Source organism: Pyrus communis, chromosome 13 (assembly GCF_041283825.1).
Source record: "Pyrus communis isolate YQ-2024b chromosome 13, ASM4128382v1, whole genome shotgun sequence".
NCBI classification, from domain to species: Eukaryota; Viridiplantae; Streptophyta; class Magnoliopsida; order Rosales; family Rosaceae; genus Pyrus; species Pyrus communis.
This window is the reverse complement of record NC_142577.1, coordinates 6479652-6489898: the sequence shown is the minus strand read 5'-3', so window position 1 is coordinate 6489898 and position 10247 is coordinate 6479652. Positions and strand designations below refer to the sequence as shown.

Genomic DNA, 10247 nt, shown 5'->3' with positions numbered 1-10247 from the left:
TCCCTTCAAGCATAAGCCGAAATATGTGCTTCATCAAGAATTGCTTTCTTTAAATCCAAATTATTAGGCACAAACATCCTACCCTCCTGCATCAGCATGCCATCCGAATCACGAACTCTGAGGTCTCTCCTCCTCCCTCGATCTCGAGCTTGGATCAATTCTTGAGTTTCTCTATCAGCTACCTGAGCTTCAAGCACCCGATCAACTAAAATTGGTCTAACTTGAAAATTAGCAAGTAAAGCTGCCTCTCGATCTTTTGCCTCCAATCTCACTCCCGTAGATCTTAAGTCTGCCAGAAGAGGAATACGACTAGCGTACAACGCATTGATACGGCCCTGAGACTTCCTGCTAAGTGCATCAGCCACGACGTTTGCACGACCAGGGTGATAATCAATTGTGCAGTCATAATCACTGAGTAGCTCTATCCACCTCCGCTGACGAAGATTAAGATCTTTCTGCGTAAAAAGATATTGAAGACTCTTATGATCTGTAAAGATCTTACATTTCTCTCCGTAAAGGTAATGTCTCCACAACTTCAACGCAAAAATAATGGCAGCTAACTCCAAATCATGTGTAGGGTAATTCAACTCATGAGGTTTCAGTTGTCGCAAAGCATAAGCAATCACCCTACCATGCTGCATCAACACACATCCCAGACCATTCAAAGAAGCATCACTGTAAACCTCGAAATCACCACTATCGTCCGGGAGCGCCAAAACAGGTGCATGAGTGAGACAATACTTCAACTGCTGGAAACTCTGCTCACACTTATCATCCCACTCAAATTTTACGTCTTTGCTCGTTAACCTCGTCAGTGGTAAAGCAATCACAGAAAAATCCTTAACAAACCGTCGATAATACCCTGCTAAACCAAGGAAACTCCTCACCTCAGTGACGGTTCGCGGTTGCTCCCATTTCTCCACAGCTGCCACCTTTTGAGGATCCACCAAAATACCCTGAGCTGAAATGACGTGCCCCAAAAACGCAACTTGGTCTAACCAAAACTGGCATTTGCTAAACTTAGCATACAATTGGTGTTCCCTCAACCTTTTCAACACCAAAGTAAGATGTTGAACATGCTCCACTTTAAATTTAGAATACACCAGATTATTGTCGATGAAAACAATAAGAAACCTATCCAAATATGGCTGGAACACCCGGTTCATCAAATCCATAAAAGCAGCTGGTGCATTCGTCAATCCAAATGGCATAACCAGAAACTCGTAATGACCATAACGAGTTCTGAACGCCGTCTTAGGAACATCATCCCTACTAATCTTCAGCTGATAATATCCAGACCTCAAGTCAATCTTGGAGAATACACAAGCACCTCGAAGCTGATCAAACAAATCATCAATACGCGACAATGGATAACGGTTTTTAATCGTTACCCGATTCAATTGCCGGTAATCAATACATAGCCTCAAAGTTCCGTCTTTCTTTCTCACAAACAACACTGGAGCTCCCCAAAGTGAAGTACTAGGCTGAATAAAACCCTTATCCACTAATTCCTGCAACTGAACTTTCAATTCCCTTAGCTCAGCGGGAGCCATACGATAAGGAGTCAAGGAAATAGGATTAGTACCTGGAAGCAACTCAATGGTGAACTCCATATCTTGGTCTGGCGCAACCCAGGTAAATCCTCAGGGAAAACATCGGGAAAATGTCTGACTACCCTCACATCCTCTACTCTACTAGGAGCAGCCTTATCCAACACCACATGAGCTAAGTACCCCTGGCAACCTTTAGATAACAACCTTTTCTCTCGGATAGCAAAAATAACGCCATGTCTCACCCCACTCTGCTCGCCCACAAAAGTAACCACAGGTAATCCAGGACGATGGAACGTAACTATTTTCGAGTAACAATCAATATTGGTACGATTGAAATGCAACCAATCCGTGCCCAGAATCATATCAAAGTCAACAATATCCAACGGGATAAGATCAGCTGGCATAACCACATCCTCCACTATCACTGGACATCCTTGGTACACACGATCTACAATACATCTCTCCCCTCTAGGCATAGCAAACTCTAAATCATACCCTAGAGGTATGGGGCGAGGTTGCGTCACTTGAGCAAATGTATGAGAAATCACAGAATGTGTAGCATCACAATCAATTAATACTCTAGCAAAATAACCAAGGATATTTAACGTACCCATGATTAAGTCTGGATTGTTTTGAGCGTCCTGCAAAGAAATGTTATGAATACGCCCCTGGGTCTGCTGCCATCCACCTCGACCTTTGCTCGTCTGGCCACCGCGACTCTGCGTGCCACGCCCCTGACTGGGCTGACCAGACTACCTCGAAGACCCCGCACTACTCGTAGCAATCCCCCCCTGCTGCGTCTGTCCTCCCTGAAACCACTGAGACCTGCCTGCTGGGACTGGAGGATACGACATATAGCCACCAGGATACTAGGGGTAACCACCCTGAGAATATGGGTCCTGGGGATATTGATATTGTCCCGGGGCATAAGGAACAGCATCGCCCTGATAGTAATAGGCACCACCTCGACCTATCTGCCCATAACTACCAAGACCAGGAATCTGCTGGATCAGTACAGGTGGTGGCAAGAAAGTCTGCTGCGGCTTCTGCTGACTCTGGGGACAATTTGCAGCCCGATGTCCCATCTGTCCACAAGTAAAACAACCACTGCTGCCTCGCCTACACTCACCAAAATGCCGATTATTGCATCTACGGCAAACTGGGGCCCTACCTCTACCAGCATCACCCTGTCTCTGGCCTCTAGCACCACCTGCAAACCTACCTCCACGTCCCTGACCAGTGGCGCTAAAGCCACCGCTAGAAGAGCTAGAACTAGTGCCACCCCTCTTGAAATTCTGTGTCCTACGAGGTCCGAGCGACGCCTGACCCTTGCCCTTATCATCCTTCCTCTGATTACCGTCTTTCTCTTCCTCCTCACTCTCGCTTGGCATATTTTCTGAATCCTCAATTCTCAGCAGAATCTCATAAAACTCCTGGTAGGTGTCACAAGGGGTAGTGGTCGCCATCGAACGCCACTTCTTCTTAGTGCCTAAACGGAAACGATGAAGCATCTCCGCTGGATTGCCAGCAACATCTGGATGATAGCGAGACAAATCAGTGAACCTCCGATAGTACTCATTTGCTGTCAACTTCCCCTGTCTCAACTCAGTAAATTCCTGCTTCTTACGGTCAATATACTCAGGAGGCACAAACCTTCTCCTGAACAACTCTCGGAATACATCCTAATCAGTATTCTCAGCTGGAGTCAAACGATGAAGTTCCTGCTCCCACCAAGATGCAGAATCCTTACCCAAAAACCACGATGTCGTCTCTACCCACTTCTCGACAGGAAGATTCCCCTGATTATGCAAAACACGAAAAGCCTTCTCAATATGTTCTAACCACCGCTCTGCACCCTCATAACCCTCGTTGCCTTCGAACTTATCCAACTTCAAATTATACATAGTCTCCAAAGGAGTCCTCTGGGGAGGGCGGATGGCCGAATGAATAGCTGTAGCAATAGCTTCCCCCAGCTGAGCTATATCGGGGAAACTAGGCTCAGCAGAGCGACGTGGTTCCCGACGAGGCGGCATAATTCTGACAGTAGACACCAAAACCATTAGAATGCTCACAAAAGTACAGGACTGCCAAACCTAGGCTCTGATACCAAATTGACACACCCCGATCGAGATCAGGGCATGCTGGCCGTCACGTGGAAGTGACGTAACCATGTGCACAGTGCGAAAGCTAATAAAATAGTAATAAAAATAGTACGAATAAATAAAAACCAGCTTTACACAAAGTAATAACAACATGTGCAAGCGTAAGTGTGAACACAAAGTTCAGAGCACGAAGACCTAATGCAGTCCGGGAGAAAACGATACTACAAAAGTGCACCCGAAGGTGGTCCTACACTGGTAATAGTCTGTCAAATATGCTGGGGAAATCCTCAGGGAAGCCACCAAACATGCTAGCTAACTAGAACCTGTAGGGGCGCAAAACAAAAACGTGAGTGGGCAAAAACAAAGCTTTTCAAAAACCATTTCATAAATAAGTTCTAACCCCTCGCCGTAAAACCTGTATACTTCCCAGAAAATATAATATACATATATAAATCATGCTCGGAAAATATGCTATGCCAAGACCTCGAAGTAAAGTGCAAGTGCTTAGGTAATATCACATCAATGCCACATATTCTGTCAGCCGGAGTCACCTAACGTGACCTGTACGGCTGAATCTAGAGCTCAAATCTCCATCTCACTAACTATACCTGCACACGAGTCAGAACCACCTAAAGTGGTCTGTACAACAAGCCTGGGTGTAATATAAGTACGCTCAAGTGCTACGATCACGTGAAGGCTGGGCGAATAATCGCGGGTCACCTATGAGTCGGAACCACCTAAAGTGGTCTGTACGACAGGACTGTGCACCTAACTTGAATCCAAGATGAGCGTGTGGTGCAGGAGGTGAACATCACGTGAAGGACTGTGCTCGACTCTGGGCGGGAGCACTAACACCGGGGGTGCAGGTTATGAGCTCTCTATACGCATCTCAAATCACTACTAAATGTAAACATAATCATAACTCACCTGGCACTTACCTGTGCGTCCGCAGCACCCAACATACATATATGTATATGCAACTAACAATGTATAAACAAACGGCAACATAATGCATGGCATATAAACGAATAAACGTTTCATTTCACTTTTTGGGAAAAGTATAAGTATATAGGTATATACGGAAAACCAAAAGCCCACTCACTGGTATGTAGAAGGGTCGTAACCCCCTTGCCTCGAGTGACCGCGCTCGTCCTCGGGATAGGTCTCACCTATATGCGAAACAACTATAAAAACGTTAATTTTAAAGCACATAACCAACCTTATGAAATAACTTATCATACAATGCTCAAATGGGGTGTATGAATACACCAACATGATCTACTCAATCTCAGGAACATCCCCATATTTTTAGAAAAAATTTTCACCGTCGCACGCGCCCCCACGTGCCGGCCACGCGCAGACACGTGCCTGGCACGCTGACGGCGTCAGTTAACGCCGTCAGGAATATTCCGTTAACTTTAACGGATTCCATTAATGCCGTTAGGAATATTCTGTGCAAATTGACAGAATATTCCGTCGTCTTCTCCGGCGATGCTCCGGCACCGTCGCCGGCACCGGAAAATCGGGAAATTTTCAAATCTTCATATCTTCTTCGTTTTTCAACCAAATTTCACAAAATTGGTACCAAAATGAAGCTTACAACGAGAGGAACAAATCCATACCACTTTCAAGTGCTAAAATCCACGGAATCTCACCGGAAAAACACCACCAACTCCAGCCAACCACGAAACTCACGATCCCGACGTCCAAAACCTTTAAACGAACCACCCCGAGCCTCCTAAGGACCTCACCAAGCTTCCTACAAGCTCGAAATTCCCAAAAACACAAGAATTAACGTGTGCATGAACAGTGATAAAAATTGGGTATCCCGAGTTCGACGTGAAAACGAAGGTATCCTTACCTGAAATGGGTATGGTTGAACTTCTACGGACCTCATGAGCATGAATATGTACTTTGTTTCCTCGATCTGTGAAGATTTGGGTGGTTTCTAGGTATGTCCGTACAAATGGAGGTGAAAATGGGAGAAAGAGGGCTCGGGACAGGGGGGTGCAGGGCAGGGGAAAGGTGAGGGTGAGTGTGGGGAAATGTGTGTGGTCCACAACCAGCCAAACAAAACTCAAAAACAACCACACAATGAAAATTCACACTAGGGGCAAAATCGGCTTTTCACACTTAAAGTTTGAAAATTTCAGAACGGGCTGTCACAGCCGAGGCACATTGTAGCAAGTGCCGAATGACAAAAAGTATATTAACACCCTTTCAAAGCTCAGTTGGCTTATGTATGAATGTGTTGAAATGTATGATGTTTATGTTGATTGACATGAGTGATGCTTATGAATAGTCTGCTATGCATAAAGGAATCCATGGTTTTGATATGTGAACCACGTTGGTTGTAAAACTTAGTTTCACTTACTTTGTGTCAAAGTACACATGTTGAAGCTCTGAGTTAGAGTATAGAGGTAGGTCAGCATAGACCAAGTGTTCCAGTGCTAGGAATGTAAAAGACTCAGACGAAGTTGTCTGAATTCCCTCTTCGTTAAATATTTGCCGAATGGCTTATGTTACACAAGATCTAAAACTATTGAGGGTCAAAAGATTTGTAATGTGTATGCCTTCTTATAATAGCATTTCCTTTAGCACCTAGTCCCTTACTTTGAATGAGTGAGGCTTGGCCCCATGGTCATAATAGTTGAAGGCACGTTAACCTTTAGTTGTCTTGATACGAACCTTTATCCCTCTTGTTGTAATGAGCTTGCTGAGAGTAAAAATCCTTCCTCTTACCAAGAGACGAATACATTTGGTGACTTAGTGTGTAGCTAAATGAGGTAGGAGAGGATGCAATGGGTGTCTGAATGGACAAAACCTTCTCACTTGGTAGAACTTGACTTCCACTCCCGACTTGTTGATAGGGGTTAACCATATGAGGGTTCCCTTGGTATGTCCTTGCCTCGGCAGAGGCATGATTGTAAGATTGCATCCTCACCTCAGAGTAAGCCTTCCAAGTGTTTACATTGATCATGTACTTGAAGAAGCATTCACGCATGTCTACCGTGAAGGCCTTGAGTGGTGTTTTATCATATGCCTCAGCGCAACGAGAGTACTTGTGGCTGAAGCAACCGGCATATTCACGCAATGACTCGTCCAATTTCTGACGAATGTTGTATAACTCATCATCGGAGTGTAAGTATTAGCTTGGAAGATGCGTTAAGCCATGAAGAGTCTTCGTAGCTCGGCAAGAGAATCCATAGTATTAGCTTGAAAACAACAATACCAATTGAGAGCTCCATTAGAGAGAGTTGAGGGGAATATGATACATCATTCCTCATCATTCTGTCTTCGGTATGCCATGGTAGATTCGAAGATGTGGATATGCTCAATTGGATCTTCCATCCCAGTATATGATTGTAAGCCAAGCTTTTGTTTAGTTTTTCCTTGTAGAGGAGTGCAAAGGATCCTCCTTGTTAGAGGGTCTGGCCTTGGCTAATTCCAGTCAAGTATTTTGGCCTGACGTTCGGCCTTCAGCCTGTTCACTTTTTCTAAAAGCTGCAAGATAAGGGGGTCCTGAATGGAGTTAGGCACCATTAGAACGTTTCTTCATAAGTCTCCCTCATTCTTTGGAAGTATTGAAGTTTGGTCAAAGGCATGTGGCCTTTCCCTGGATTCACAATACTTGTTTCCGAGATGTGTCTGTTTGAAGTCCCATGAGTCTTCTACACCTTTTTGTCCCTCCAAGGCTTGTCATTCCTTTCTTAGATTAGAGGTTGGCTGATAGGAGCATATTTAGGTGACTTAGTTAGCTTGTTTTCGTGCATTTATGTTGTTAATTCATAGTTATTTTAGTAGTTTAAACTATTTTCGTGTGTTTTTAGGTTCATATGGCTAAGGAAGCAAAAAGGTGCATTTTGGAGCATAATTGGACTTGGAATGGATAACATATGCTTGGAGCAAAAGGAATGGACGAAATTGAAGACCTAAAGGTGTGAGGATTCCTAATCACAAGAGGATTCCTAATCACAAGAGGATTCCTAACCAAATGAGGAATCCTAGTCAAAGAAGGTTTCCTACTTGAAGTAGGAAAGTTAAGCCAAGGTTTCCTATTTTGGTTTAACCTTTCCTAATCCTAAATGTCCTTAAAATCTAGCAAGTTTGAAGGCACCTTATGTATTTTAGGACACAAATAAAACTTCCCTTGCAACCTAAGTGCCTTGCCGTGCATCCCATAAGTGGTTCCTTTCCTTGCCGTGCAAGGGAGGTCAATTGTTGCCTATTCTAAGTCATTAAACCACATTCCTATTTCACCCTAGTTAATGCCGCACCTCACATACCTTTTCTATCTCAAATCCTTGCCTAATTCTAGCATTTAAATCACATTCCCTTTCTTGCAATCCAATGTCGTAAGTTACCTTTCCCTTTCCCTTTGATTTCTGACTTTGTGTCTCCTTTTCTTGATGGATTTGGGGTCTAATCCTTTCCTAACTATGTAATAAACTCTAGGGATTCTTGCTCCCAAATAAATACCTTAGCCAAACCCTTCATTCAGCCGTAATCACCCTTCCATACAATCTGCCCTTATTCACACAGAAACACATCCTTGCCGCAGCCTTCCATCAATCCTTCCACCATTCTCCTACTTCCATACCTTCACCCAAGCCTCCATACATCATCCCTAACCTTTGCCGCACCACCCTACCCTCCTAAATCCTATCACAACCCGGAAAATCATCCACAAATCACCCTAGACTCTTGTGCCGTGACTTAGCAAGGAAGAAGATAAGAAAGAAGAAGCCTTGGACGTTTGTGCATTCAAGTTGGAGTGTTGGAACGTTTTTAGGTGTAATCTATCTTTTGTTTTCAATGTTTAATTCTATTTTCCTTTGTTTTGTTATGAACATGAGACGCTAAACTCGTTTTAGCTAGGGGATGCTTTGAAACCATGATTACGTTTATAATATGAGTTGATTAATTCCAGTTGTGATTTCATAAATTGTGAATGCAATTTACTTAACCGTTTGATGGATAACTTATTCTTGTATGTTGATTAGGGAGGCCTACTTAATTTGCATGCTTGAATTTGGTGCTAGAATATAAGGAAGTTTCACATAATCGTCACAAACTTATATTCACAAGTAGTTAAGGTTGTTTTCACAATCATGTTAAGTAAATTCCTAGCATGAGTATCATGATGTCATAGTTACAAGTGCTTTGTCAATACTTATGATTTCCATTGAACGTAATGATCTTTGATTGTATCTCTATTATGATGTCTTGTAGGGGACTTTTGAAGAATGCTTTGGGTTGTCGGATGATGTCATCCAATCCAATAACTTAAGGGAAATCTGAGGGTTAATTAGTGATGTCACGGTTAATCTGGGGTGTTGAGGTTCATGATTTATCGGAAAAGCAACTGGAAATCAATTTATGTTTGAATGTGTCATGTGTGGAGAAGTATCCCTTGACTATTTAATCATCCATTGGTTTTTCCCAAATTCGTCAAAATCTGTTTTAAGTTTTTAATTTACTTGTTTTTCTCTTAAATTCGTCCAAAACCAAATCCCCTTTACTTACTTGTTTCAAATCTGTCCAAAAGTGTGTTTTTGAGTCTTTTGAGTCAAAACCAATTGTATTTTCGTCCAAATTGAGTCCTAGAGTCTAAATTGAGTCTTTTTTATTGTTTTGAGTCTTTGAAGTTTGTTTTGAGTCATACAAGTTTAGTTAAGAGTCTTTTGAGTTTGTTTAAGTGTTTTGAAGCATATTTTTACATCTTTGAGTCAATTTTCATTAGATTAGCAATCCCTCCTAATCCCCGGCCTAGAACGATCCCTACTTATATCTATACTACAATTGTCAAAAAGAGGGTTTAATTTGTGTGCTATTATATACCACATCAAATTTTTGGCGCCGTTGCCGGGGGATTAGCAATTTTGCTAATCCCCCGTTGTTTCTTTTTGTTTCTTTTTCATATATCTTTGTTTTAGTTACTGACCTTGCTTCTTTTCTTGTTTGTAGGTACTAGTTTATGACTCATAGTTCTCAACCTATTAGTGCAAACATCTTGGATTTTGACGACGATTTTGAGCGCACTTTGAGAAGGAAGAAGAAGGACCCAGAACTTCACCCATCAAGTTCTAGTTCGGCTTCTAATCTTGAGGAGGAAGAGGAGCCCACGGCAAGGGAGGAAGAAGAGGTCCAAACCATGGCAGCGGACAACCGTACAATCAAGGAGCTTTCCGCCTCGGGAATGGACAATGCCGCACCATTATGCACAATACCTAAGGGCGGCTCAAGATAAAACCGACGAATTTGAATTGAAGTCAAGTTTGTTGCACCACATTCCGAAGTTCCATGGAGGATCCCAACAAGCATTTGAAGGAGTTCGAGGTGGTGTGTTCAAGCATGACTCCAATTAACGTTGATAGTAGTATTTTGAAGATGAAGGCCTTTCCATTCTCATTATTGGAGAAGGCCAAGGATTGGTTATACGAACTAGCACCCGAGACGGTTACTTCTTGGGAGAGCATGAAGAGGGCGTTTCTTGAGAAGTTCTTTCCTACTTCAAGAGTCATTCTCTTGAGGAAGAAGATTAGCGGAATCCAACAAAGTCAAGGGGAGTCTTTTCCAACGTACTATGAGC

General features: G+C 43.0%; 1 pseudogene; it reads right to left on the bottom strand.

Annotated features, from left to right (window-relative positions):
• Positions 1–408: 408 nt before the first annotated feature.
• Positions 409–3586, bottom strand: LOC137736031 (uncharacterized; annotated as a pseudogene).
• Positions 3587–10247: the final 6661 nt, after the last annotated feature.